The following is a 13,483-nucleotide window of genomic DNA, read 5'->3' as shown; positions in this document are numbered from 1 at the left end:
AATAGGCCAGGTCAATCCAGGTGTTACTGACTGCAACACAGTGTCTGACAGTGTGGTGGAGGCTGAATTAATCCAGGGGTTATGGTCTGAAACACAGTGCCTGAGAGTGTGGGGTAGGCCAGGTCAATCCAGGTGTTAAAGTCTGCAACACAGTGTCCGAGAGTGTGGGATAGGCCGGATTAATCCAGTGGTTCTTTTCTGGAACACTCTGTCTGAGAGTTGTGGTATAGGCCGGATTAATCCAGGGGTTAGTGTCTGGAAAACAGTGCCCGAGAATGTGGAATAGGCGAGTTCATCCAGGGATTGTGTCTGGAACACAATGCCTGAGAGTGTGGGGAGGCCGCATTAATCCAGGGGTTAGGGTCTGGAACACAGTTTCTGAGAGTGTACAATAGGCCGGGTCAATCAAGGGGTTAGTGCCTAGAACACTGTGCCTGAGAGTGCGGGATAGGGCGGATTAATCCAGGCGTTTTGGTCTGGAATACAGTTTCTGAGAGTGTGGGATGGGCCAGATTAATGCAGGGTTTTGGGTCTGAAAGAGAGTGCCTGAGAGAGTGGGATCGACCAGATTAATCCAGGGGTTATGGCCTGGAACACAGTGCCTGAGAGAGTGGGATAGGCCGGATTAATCCAGGGGTTAGGCTCTGGAACACAGCGCCTGAGAGTGTGCGGGAGGCCGGATTTAGCCAGGGGTCAGGGTCTGGAACACAGTGTCTGAGAAGGTGGGTTCGGCCGGATTAATCCACGTGTTAGGGTCTGGAACACAGTGTCTGAGAGTATGGGATAGGTCGGATTAATCCAGTGGTTCGGTTCTGGAACACTGCGTCTGAGAGTGTGGTATAGGCCGGATTAATCCAGGGGTTAGTGTCTGGAAAACAGTGCCTGAGAATGTGGAATAGGCCGGATCCACCCAGGGATTATGTCTGGAACACAGTGCCTGAGAGTGTGGGGAGGCCGCATTAATCCAGGGGTTAGGGTCTGGAACACAGTGCCTTAGTGCATGGGATAGGCCGGATTAATCCAGGGGTTAGGGTCTGGAACACAGTGTCTGTGAGTATGGGATAGGCCGGATTAATCCAGTGGTTCGGTTCTGGAACACAGTGTCTGAGAGTGTACGACAGACCGGATCAATCCAGGATTTATTGCCGGGAATACAGTGTCTGAGAGAATGGTGGTGGTCGGTTTAATACAGGGGTTAGTATTTGGAACACAGTGTCAGAGAGTGTGGGATAGGCTGAATTAATCCAGGGTTTAGGGTCTGTAACACAGTGCCTGAGAGTGTGGGGTAGGCCGGATTAATCCAGGGTTTAGGGTCTGGAACACAGTGTCTGTGAGTATGGGATAAGCCGGATTAATCCAGTGGTTCGGTTCTGGAACACAGTGTCTGAGAGTGTACGACAGACCGGATCAATCCAGGATTTATTGCCGGGAATACAGTGTCTGAGAGAATGGTGGTGGTCGGTTTAATACAGGGGTTAGTGTCTGGAACACAGTGTCACAGTGTGTGGGATAGGCTGAATTAATCCAGGTGTTAGGGTCTGTAACATAGTGCCTGAGAGTGTGGGGTAGGCCAGGTCAATGCAGGTGTTAAGGTCTGGAACACAGTGTCTGAGAGTGTGGAATAGGCCGGATTAATCCAGGGGTTAGGGTCTGGAAAACAGTGCCTGAGAATGTGGAATAGGCCGGATTCATCCAGGGATTATGTCTGGAACACAGTGCCTGAGAGAGTGTGGGATAGGCCGGATTAATCCAGGGGTTAGGGTCTGGAACACTGTGTCTGAGAGTTGTGGTATAGGCCGGATTAATCCAGGGGTTAGTGTCTGGAAAACAGTGCCTGGGAATGTGGAATAGGCGAGTTCATCCAGGGATTGTGTCTGGAACACAGTGCCTGAGAGTGTGGGGAGGCCGCATTAATCCAGGGGTTAGGGTCTGGAACACAGTGCCTTTGTGCTTGGAATAGGCCGGATTAATCCAGGGGTTAGGGTCTGGAACACAGTGTCTGAGAGTGTGGGGTAGGCCGGATTTATCCAGGTGTTAAGGTCTGGAACATAGTGTCTGAGAGTGTGGAATAGGCCGGATTAATCCAGGGTTTAGGGTCTGGAAAACAGTGCCTGCGAATGTGGAATCGGCCGAATTCATCCAGGGATTATGTCTGGAACACAGTGCCTGAGAGAGTGTGGGATAGGCCGGATTAATCCAGGGTTTAGGGTCTGTAACACAGTGCCCGAGAGTGTGGGGAGGCTGGATTAATCCAGGGGTTAGGGTCTGAAACACTATGCCTGAGAGTGTGGGATAAGTGTGAATAATTCAGGGGTAAGGGTCTGGAACAGAATGCCTGAGAGTGTGGGTTAGCCCAGGTCAATCCAGGTGTTAGTGTCTAGAACACAGTGCCTGAGAGTATGGGATAGGCCGGATTAATCCAGTGATTCGTTTCTGGAACACTGTGCCTAAGAGTGTGGTATAGGCCGGATTAATCCAGGTGTTAGGGTCTGGAACACAGTGCCTGAGAGTATGGAATAGGTCGGATCAATCCAGTGGCTCGGTTCTGGAACACAGTGTCTGAGAGTGTACGATAGGCCGGGTTAATCCAGGGTTTATTGTCGGGAATACAGTGTCTGAGAGTGTGGAATAGGCCGGTCAATCCAGGGGTTTTGGTCTGGAATACAGTTTCTGAGAGTGTGGGATGGGCCAGATTAATGCAGGATTTAGGGTCTGAAAGAGAGTGCCTGAGAGTCCGGGACAGGCCAGATTAATCCAGGGGTTATGGCCTGGAACACAGTGCCTGAGAGACTGGGTAGGCCGGATTAATCCAGGGGTTAGTGTCTAGAACACAGTGCCTGAGAGTATGGGATAGGCCGGATCAATCCAGGGGTTAGGCTCTGGAACACAGTGCCTGAGAGTGTGCGAGAGGCTGGTTTTATCCAGGGGTTAGGGTCTGGAACACAGTGTCTGAGAGTATGGAATAGGTCGGATTAATCCAGTGGCTCGGTTCTGGAACACAGTGTCTGAGAGTGTATGATAGGCCGGGTTAATCCAGGGTTTATTGTCGGGAATACAGTGTCTGAGAGTGTGGGATGGGCCAGATTAATGCAGGATTTAGGGTCTGAAAGAGAGTGCCTGAGAGTCCGGGACAGGCCAGATTAATCCAGGGGTTATGGCCTGGAACACAGTGCCTGAGAGAGTGGGTAGGCCGGATTAATCCAGGGGTTAGTGTCTGGAACACAGTGTCTGAGAGTGTGGGATAGGCCGGGTCAATCCAGGGGTTAGTGTCTAGAACACAGTGCCTGAGAGTGTGGGATAGGTCGGAATAATCCAGGGGTTAGGGTCTGGAACACAGTGCCTGAGAGTTTGGGGAGGCCAGGTCAATCCAGATGTTAGGGTCTGGAACACAGTGCCTGATAGTGTGGGATAGGCCGGATTAATTCGTGGGGTTAGGGTCTGGAACACAGTGCCTGAGAGTGTGGGATACGGCGGATTAATCCAGAGGTTTGGGTCTGGAACACAGTGCCTGATCGTGTGGGATAGGTGTGAATAATCCCGGGGTTAGGGTCTGGAACACAGTGTCTGAGAGTGTGGGGAGGCCAGGTCATTCCAGGTGTTAGGGTCTGGAACACAGTGCCTGATAGTGTGGAATAGGCCGGAATAATCCGGGCATTAGGGTGTGGAACACAGTGCCTGAGAGTGTGGAATCGGCACAATTATTCCAGAGGTTAGGGTCTAGAACACAGTGCCTGAGAGTGTAGGGTAGGCCAGGTCAATCCAGCTGTTAGGGTCTGGAACACAGTGCTTGATAGTGTGGGTAGGCCGGATTAATCCAGGGTTTAGGGTCTGGAACACAGTGCCTGAGAGCGTGGGGTAGGTCCAGTTAATCCAGGGGTTTTTGTCTGGAACACAGTGTCTGAGAGTGTGGGATAGGCCGGGTCAATCCAGGGGTTAGTGTCTCGAACACAGTGCCTGAGAGTGTGGGGGATAGGTCGGAATAATCCAGGGGTTAGGGTCTGGAACACAGTGCCTGAGAGTGTGGGGAGGCCAGGTCAATCCAGGTGTTAGGGTCTGGAACACAGTGCCTGACAGTGTGGGATAGGCCGGATTAATCCGGGGGTTAGAGTCTGGAACACAGTGTCTGAGAGTGTACGATAGGCCGGCTAATTCCAGGGTTTATTGTCGGGGATACAATGTCTGAGAGAATGGTCGGTTTAATACAGGGGGTAGTGTCTGGAACACAGTGTCTGAGAGAGTGGGATAGGCCGGATTAATTCAGGGGTAAGGGTCTGGAACACAGTGCCTGATAGTGTGGTATACGCCGGCTAATTCCAGGGTTTATTGTCGGGAATACAATGTCTGAGAGAATGGTGGTGGTCGGTTTAATACAGGGGTTAGGGTCTGGAACACAGTGCCTGAGAGTGAGGGGTAGGCCAGGTCAATCCAGGTGTTAGGGACTGGAACACAGTGTCTGAGAGTGAGGGGTAGGCCAGGTCAATCCAGGTGTTAGGGACTGGAACACAGTGTCTGAGAGTGTGGGGGATGCTGAATTAATCCAGGGGTCATGGTGTGGAACATAGTGCCTGAGAGTGTGGAGTAGGCCGGATTAATCCAGTGGTTCGTTTCTGGAACACTGTGTCTGAGAGTGTGGTATAGGCCGGATTAATCCAGAGGTTAGGGTCTAGAACACAGTGCCTGAGAGCATGGGATAGGCCGGTCAATCCAGGGGTTAGTGTCTAGAACACAGTGCCTGAGAGCGTGGGATAGGCCGGAATAATCCATGTGTTAGGGTATGGAACACAGTGTCTGAGAGTGTGGGATTGGCCGGATTAATCTAGTGGTTCGTTTCTGGAACACTGTGTCTGAGAGTGTGGTATAGGCCGGATTAATCCAAGGGTAGTGTCTAGAACACAGTGCCTGAGAATGTGGGAAAGGCCGGATTCATCCAGGGATTATGTCTGGAACACAGTGCCTGAGAGTGTGGGGAGGCCGGATTAATCCAGGGGTTAGGGTCTGGAACGCAGTGCCTTAGTGCTTGGGATAGGCCGGATTAATCCAGGGGTTAGGATCTGGAACACAGTGCCTGAGAGTGTGGAATAGGCCCAATTAATCCAGAGGTTAGGGTCTGGAACACAGTGCCTGAGAGTGTGAGGTAGGCCATGTCAATCCAGGTGTTAGGGTCTGGAACATAGTGCCTGATAGTGTGGGATAGGCTGGATTAATCCGGGGGTTAGGGTCTGGAACACAGTGCCTGAGAGCGTGGGGTAAGGTCAGTTAATCCAGGGGTTAGTGTCTGGAACACAGTGTCTGAGAGTGTGGGATAGGCCGGGTCAATCCAGGGGTTAGTGTCTGGAACACAGTGTCTGAGAGTGTGGGATAGGCCGGGTCAATCCAGGGGTTAGTGTCTAGAACACAGTGCCTGAGAGTGTGGGATAGGTCGGAATAATCCAGCGGTTAGGGTCTGGAACACAGTGTCTGATAGTGTGGGATACGGCGGATTAATCCAGAGGTTAGGGTCTGGAACACAGTGCCTGAGAGTGTGGGATAGGTGTGAATAATCCAGGGGTTAGGGTCTGGAACACAGTGCCTGAGAGTGTGCTGGCGGCAGAATTAATTCAGGTGTTAGGGTCTGGAATACTGTGCCTTAGAGATTGGGATAGGCCGGATTAATCCAGGGGTTAGTGTCTGGAAAACAGTGCCTGAGAATATGGGATAGGCTGGATTCATCCAGGGATTATGTCTGGAACACAGTGCCCAAGAGTGTGGGGAGGCCGGATTAATCCAGGGGTTAGTGTCTGGAACACAGTGTCTGAGAGTGTGGAATAGGCCGGTCAAACCAGGGGTTAGTGTCTGGAATGCAGTTCCTGAGAGTGCGGGATATGGCGGATTAATCCAGGGGTTTTCTTCTGGAATACAGTTTCTGAGAGTGTAGGATAGGCCAGAATAATCCAGGGGTTAGGGTCTGTAACACAGTGCCTGAGAGCGTGGGGTAGGCCCGGTCAATCCAGGGGTTAGTGTCTGGAACACAGTGCCTGATAGTGTGGGATAGGCTGGAATAATCCAGGGGTTAGGGTCTGGAACACAGTGTCTGAGAGTGTGGGGTAGGCCAGGTCAATCCAGGTGTTAGGGTCTGGAACACAGTGCCTGATAGTGTGGGATAGGCCGGATTAATCCGGGGGTTAGGATCTGGAACACAGCGCCTTAGAGCGTGGGGTAGGCCCGGTCAATCCAGGGGTTAGTGTCTGGAACACAGTGCCTGAGATTGTGGGATACTGCGCAATAATCCAGAGTTTAGGGTCTGAACACAGTGCCTGAGAATGTGGGATAGGCCGGAATAAGTCAGGGGTTAGGGTCTGGAACACAGTGCCTGAGAATGTGGGATAGGCCGTATTAATCCGGGGGTTAGGGTCTGGAACACAGTGCCTGAGAGTGTGCTGGCTGCAGAATTAATTCAGGTGTTTGGGTCTGGAATACAGTGCCTTAGAGATTGGGATAGGCCGGATTAATCCAGGGATTAGTGTCTGGAAAACAGTGCCTGAGAATATGGGATAGGCCGGATTCATCCAGGGATTATGTCTGGCACACAGTGCCCGAGAGCGTGGGGAGGCTGGATTAATCCAGGGTATAGGGTCTTGAACACAGTGCCTGAGTGCTTGGGATAGGCCGGATTAATCCAGGGGTTAGGGTCTGGAACACAGTGCCTGAGAGTGTGGGATAGGTGTGAATTATCCAGGGGTTAGGGTCTGGAACACAGTGTCTGAGAGTGTGGAATAGGCCGGTCAATCCAGGGGTTAGTGTCTGGAACGCTGTGCCTGAGAGTGCGGGATATGGTGGATCAATCCAGGGATTTTGGTCTGGAATACAGTTTCTGAGAGTGAGGGATGGGCCAGATTAATGCAGGGTTTAGGGTCTGAAAGAGAGTGCCTCAGAGTCAGGGATAGGCCAGATTAATCCAGGGGTTTTGGCCTGGAACACAGTGCCTGAGAGAGTGGGATAGGCCAGATTAATCCAGCGGTTAGGATCTGGAACACAGTGCCTTAGAGCGTGGGGTAGGCCCGGTCAATCCAGGGGTTAGTGTCTGGAACGCAGTGTCTGAGAGTGTGGGATACTGCGCAATAATCCAGAGGTTAGAGTCTGAACACAGTGCCTGAGAATGTGGGATCGGCCGGAATAATTCAGAGGTTAGGGTCTGGAACACAGTGCCTGAGAATGTGGGATAGGCCGGAATAATTCAGAGGTTAGGGTCTGGAACACAGTGCCTGAGAATGTGGGATAGGCTGGATTAATCCGGGGGTTAGGGTCTGGAACACAGTGCCTGAGAGTGTGGGATTGGCCGGATCAATCCGGGGGTTAAGGTCTGGAACACAGTGCCTGAGAGTGTGGAATAGGCCCAATTAATCCAGAGGTTAGGGTCTGGAACACAGTGTCTGAGAGTATGGGATAGGCCGGATTAATCCAGTGGCTCGGTTCTGGAACACAGTGTCTGAGAGTGTACGATAGGCTGGGTCAATTCAGGGTTTATTGTCGGGAATACAGTGTCTGAGAGTATGGTGATGGTTGGTTTAATACAGGGGTCAGTGTCTGGAACACAGTGTCAGAGAGAGTGGGATAGGCCGGATTTATCCAGGGGTTAGGGTCTGGAACACAGTGCCTGAGAGTGTGCTGGCGGCAGAATTAATTCAGGTGTTAGGGTCTGGAACAAGTGCCTTAGAGATTGGGATACGCCGGATTAATCCAGGGGTTAGTGTCTGGAAAACAGTGCCTGAGAATGTGGGATAGGCCGGATTCATCCAGGGATTATGTCTGGAACACAGTGCCCGAGAGTGTGTGGAGGCCGGGTTAATCCAGGGTTTAGGGTCTTGAACACAGTGCCTGAGTGCTTGGGATAGGCCAGATTAATCCAGAGGTTAGGTCTGGAACACAGTGCCTGAGAGTGTGGGATATGGCGGATTAATCCAGTGGTTAGGGTCTGGAACACAGTGCCTGAGAGCGTGGAATAGGCCCAATTAATCCAGGGGTTAGTGTCTGGAACACAGTGTCTGAGAGTGCGGGATACTGCGCAATAATCCAGAGGTTAGAGTCTGAACACAGTGCCTGAGAATGTGGGATCGGCCGGAATAATTCAGAGGTTAGGGTCTGGAACACAGTGCCTGAGAATGTGGGATAGGCCGGAATTATTCAGAGGTTAGGGTCTGGAACACAGTGCCTGAGAGTGTGGGATAAGTGTGAATAATCCAGGGGTAAGGGTCTGGAACAGAATGCCTGAGAGTGTGGGTTAGCCCAGGTCAATCCAGGTGTTAGTGTCTAGAATACAGTGCCTGAGAGTATGGGATAGGCCGGATCAATCCAGGGGTTAGGCTCTGGAACACAGTGCCTGAGAGAGTGGGATAGGCCGGATTAATCCAGGGGTTAGGGTCTGGGACACAGTGTCTGAGAGTGTACGATAGGCCGGGTTAATCCAGGGTTTTTATGTCGGGAATAGTGTCTGAGAGTGTGGAATAGGCCGGTCAATCCAGGGGTTTTGGTCTGGAATACAGTTTCTGAGAGTGTGGGATGGGCCAGATTAATGCAGGATTTAGGGTCTGAAAGAGAGTGCCTGAGAGTCCGGGACAGGCCAGATTAATCCAGGGGTTATGGTCTGGAACACAGTGCCTGAGAGCGTGGGGTAAACCCAGTTAATCCAGGGGTTAGTGTCTGGAACACAGTGTCTGAGAGTGTGGGATAGGTCGGAATAATCCAGGGGTTAGTGCCTAGAACACAGTGCCTGAGAGTGTGGGATAGGTCGGAATAATCCAGGGGTTAGGGTCTGGAACACAGTGCCTGAGAGTGTGGGGAGGCCAGGTCAATCCAGATGTTAGGGTCTGGAACACAGTGCCTGATAGTGTGGGATAAGCCGGATTAATCCGGGGGTTAGGGTCTGGAACACAGTGCCTGAGAGTGTGGGATACGGCGGATTAATCCAGAGGTTAGGGTCTGGAACACAGTGCCTGAGAGTGTGAAATAGGCCCAATTAATCCAGAGGTTAGGGTCTGGAACACTGTGCCTGAGAGTGTGGGATAGGTGTGAATAATCCAGGGGTTAGGGTCTGGAACACAGTGTCTGAGAGTGTGGGGAGGCCAGGTCATTCCAGGTGTTAGGGTCTGGAACACAGTGCCTGATAGTGTGGGGTAGGCCGGATTAATCCGGGCGTTAGGGTCTGGAACACAGTGCCTGAGAGTGTGGAATAGGCACAATTATTCCAGAGGTTAGGGTGTGGAACACAGTGCCTGAGAGTGTGGGGTAGGCCAGGTCAATCCAGCTGTTAGGGTCTGGAACACAGTGCCTGATAGTGTGGGTAGGCCGGATTAATCCAGGGGTTAGTGTCTGGAACACAGTGCCTGAGAGTGTGGGGTAAACCCAGTTTATCCAGGGATTAGGGTCTGGAACACAGTGCCTGAGAGTGTGGGATAGGCCGGGTCAATCCAGGGGTTAGTGTCGAGAACACAGTGCCTGAGAGTGTGGGATAGGTCGGAATAATCCAGGGGTTAGGGTCTGGAACACAGTGCCTGAGAGTGTGGGGAGGCCAGGTCAATCCAGGTGTTAGGGTCTGGAACACAGTGCCTGATAGTGTGGGATAGGCCGGATTAATCCAGTGGCTCGGTTCTGGAACACATTGTCTGAGAGTGTACGATAGGCCGGCTAATTTCAGGGTTTATTGTCGGGAATACAGTGTCTGAGAGAATGGTCGGTTTAATGCAGGGGGTAGTGTCTGGAACACAGTGTCTGAGAGAGTGGGATAGGCCGGATTAATTCAGGGGTTAGGGTCTGGAACACAGTGTCTGAGAGTGTGGGATAGGCCGGATTAATCCAGGGGTTAGGATCTGGAACACAGTGCCTGCTCGTGTGGGATAGGCCGGAATAATCCAGGGGTTAGGGTCTGGAACACAGTGCCTGATAGTGTGGTATACGCCGGCTAATTCCAGGGTTTATTGTCGGGAATACACTCTGAGAGAATGGTGGTGGTCGGTTTAATACAGGGGTTAGTGTCTGGAACACAGTGCCTGAGAGTGAGGGGTAGGCCAGGTCAATCCAGGTGTTAGGGACTGGAACACAGTGTCTGAGAGTGTGGGGGATGCTGAATTAATCCAGGGGTTAAGGTGTGGAACATAATGCCTGAGAGTGTGGAGTAGGCCGGATTAATCCAGTGGTTCGTTTCTGGAACACTGTGTCTGAGAGTGTGGTATAGGCCGGATTAATCCAGAGGTTAGGGTCTGGAATACAGTGCCTGAGAGCATGGGATAGGCCGGTCAATCCAGGGGTTAGTGTCTAGAATACAGTGTCTGAGAGTGTGGGATAGGCCGGAATAATCCATGTGTTAGGGTATGGAACACAGTGTCTAAGAGTGTGGTATAGGCCGGATTAATCCAAGGGTAGTGTCTAGAACACAGTGCCTGAGAATGTGGGATAGGCCGGATTCATCCAGGGATTATGTCTGGAACACAGTGCCTGAGAGTGTGGGGAGGCCGGATCAATCCAGGGTTAGGGTCTGGAACACAGTACCTTAGTGCTTCGGATAGGCCGGATTAATCCAGGGGTTAGGATCTGGAACACAGTGCCTGAGAGTGTGGAATAGGCCCAATTAATCCAGAGGTTAGGGTCTGGAACACAGTGCCTGAGAGTGTGGGGTAGGCCATGTCAATCCAGGTGTTAGGGTCTGGAACACAGTGGCTGATAGTGTGGGATAGGCTGGATGAATCCAGGGGTTAGGGTCTGGAACACAGTGCCTGAGAGCGTGGGGTAAGGTCAGTTAATCCAGGGGTTAGTGTCTGGAACACAGTGTCTGAGAGTGTGGGATAGGCCGGGTCAATCCAGGGGTTAGTGTCTTGAACACAGTGCCTGAGAGTGTGGGATAGGTCGGAATAATCCAGCGGTTAGGGTCTGGAACACAGTGCCTGAGAGTGTGGGGAGGCCAGGTCAATCCAGGTGTTAGGGACTGGAACACAGTGCCTGATAGTGTGGGATAGGTGTGAATAATCCAGGGGTTAGGGTCTGGAACACAGTGCCTGAGAGTGTGGGATAGGTGTGAATAATCCAGGGGTTAGGGTCTGGAACACAGTGCCTGAGAGTGTGCTGGCGGCAGAATTAATTCAGGTGTTAGGGTCTGGAATACAGTGCATTAGAGATTGGGATAGGCCGGATTAATCCAGGGGTTAGTGTCTGGAAAACAGTGCCTGAGAATATGGGATAGGCTGGATTCATCCAGGGATTATGTCTGGAACACAGTGCCCAAGAGTGTGGGGAGGCCGGATTAATCCAGGGGTTAGTGTCTGGAACACAGTGCCTGAGAGTGTGGAATAGGCCGGTCAATCCAGGGGTTAGTGTCTGGAACGCAGTTCCTGAGAGTGCGGGATATGGCGGATTAATCCAGGGGTTTTGTTCTGGAATACAAGTTCTGAGAGTCAGGGACAGGCCAGATTAATCCAGGGGTTATGGCCTGGAACACAGTGACTGAGAGCGTGGGAGAGGCCGGAATAATCCAGGGGTTAGGGTCTGGATCACAGTGCCTGAGAGTGTATGGTAGGCCAGGTCAATCCAGGTGTTAGGGTCTGGAACACAGTGCCTGAGAGTGTGGGGGATGCTGATTTAATCACACCTGTCCCACACTCTCAGGCACAGTGTTCCAGACCCTAACCTCTGGATTAATTGGGCCTATTCCACACTCTCGGGCACTGTGTTCCAGACCCTAACCTCTGGATTAATCCGCCGTATCCCACACTCTCAGGCACTGTGTTCCACACTCTCAGGCACTTTCATGCATTTCCAACGTTGGCAAGTGGTCCAAACTGTGATGGGAGCGAACTTGACTGCTCATACCGACTTTGAGTGCTCGGGGCCGGCTGGCGCAGCCGGATTTGACCCGGCGGTTCCACCGGCGGTCTCGCCTTCGAGGGCGGACCCTGCCACCGTGTTCAGGCCGAGTTTCACGCATTTCCCACGGTGAGAAATCAGTAACCAGAAAAACTTAGAAAAATGCCCAAAAAGAAGAAATCAGTAACCAGAAAAACTTAGAAAAATGCCCGAAAATGAGAAATCAGTAACCAGCAAAACTTAGAAAAACGTTTGAAAATGAGAAACCAGGAAAACTTAGAAAAACGTTTGAAAATGAGTAACCAGAAAAACTTAGAAAAATGTTTAAAAATGAGAAATGAGTAACCAGAAAAACTTAGAAAAATGCCCAAAAAGAAGAAATCAGTAACCAGAAAAACTTAGAAAAACGTTTGAAAATGAGTAACCAGGAAAACTTAGAAAAATGCCCAGAAAGAAGAAATCAGTAACCAGAAAAACTTAGAAAAATGCCCAAAAAGAAGAAATCAGTAACCAGAAAAACTTAGAAAAATGCCCAAAAAGAAGAAATCAGTAACCAGAAAAACTTAGAAAAACGTTTGAAAATGAGAAATGAGTAACCAGAAAAACTTAGAAAAATGTTCGAAAATGAGAAATCAGTAACCAGAAAAACTTAGAAAAAAACACTTAGAATATTTTTCACACTTTGCTGAAAATTTTTCTAAGTGTCAGCGGAGGAAAGTGCCGAAGCATCGGGAAAGATTCACAAACTCGCGCCGAAAATGTGTTCCGAAGTGCCGGAGGAACTGTGTGAATTGAGCCCGGCAATTGGCCAACTGTCATTTTGTGTCTGCAGCCCGAAAACTTTAACTTTGTCTGTCGCGGAAGTCCCGACCCGGAAAAATCCAAATGGTTTTGCGGGGATCGAGTTCCAGAGCGATGCAGTCAAATTTGAAATTCAGACCCATTCAGTGCCACTTGCATTTGTTACACAGTGAGGTTGGCGGGGTACCCGGAGATTTCTGGGAACACGTTTTTTGGACAAAATGGCGGCGCGGGGACCTTTTTGAAAGGCATCCGAAAAACGGTTCCACGGGCATAGCACTCTAATGGCGGGTATGAGTGCATGCTGGAGAGCTCTTGGAAGTCGAATTTTTGACACTTTGTCAATTTTTGACAGAATTGCCAAACTCTCCCTGTCTGTTCTAAGAGTCGGTCAGAGACCTGTGTGGAGGTCTCTTGACACGACTGGAGGGCGGGCAATCCCCACGTTGACTCCGGCCGTCCCTCCACAGGCACTCGTGTGGAAAATGAAGGCGAGAGACGCGAGTGGCCTGGTTCCCTTGGGTGTTGCCAGGAAGGATGCGGGCTGACCCTTGCCTGAGCACTCCCTAAAGCCTCTTACGAGTCGAGGGTCGGCCTCGGGCACCGCACGAACAGCTCTGGGAGTGGGTGGCCGCTATTGTGAATAGGCTGGTCCTCCCGCTGCCACCCGGCCAAGTGCGACGGCTCTGCCGCCCTGCGGTGCTCGTCACCCAGGTTTGTGCAACTCGGTCAGAGGCCGGTGCGGAGGTCTCTTGACATGATTGGAGGACGGGCCATCCCCACGTTGACTCCGGCCGTCCCTCCACAGGTGCTCGTGTCGAAAATGAAGGCGAGAGACACGAATGGCCTGGTT

Source organism: Chiloscyllium plagiosum, unplaced genomic scaffold, assembly GCF_037043375.1.
Source record: "Chiloscyllium plagiosum isolate Xiang-an unplaced genomic scaffold, Cpla_swu_hap1 HiC_scaffold_43, whole genome shotgun sequence".
In the NCBI taxonomy this organism is placed as follows: Eukaryota; Metazoa; Chordata; class Chondrichthyes; order Orectolobiformes; family Hemiscylliidae; genus Chiloscyllium; species Chiloscyllium plagiosum.
The sequence above is the reverse complement of the archived record's forward strand: the minus strand, read 5'-3'. Positions refer to the sequence as shown.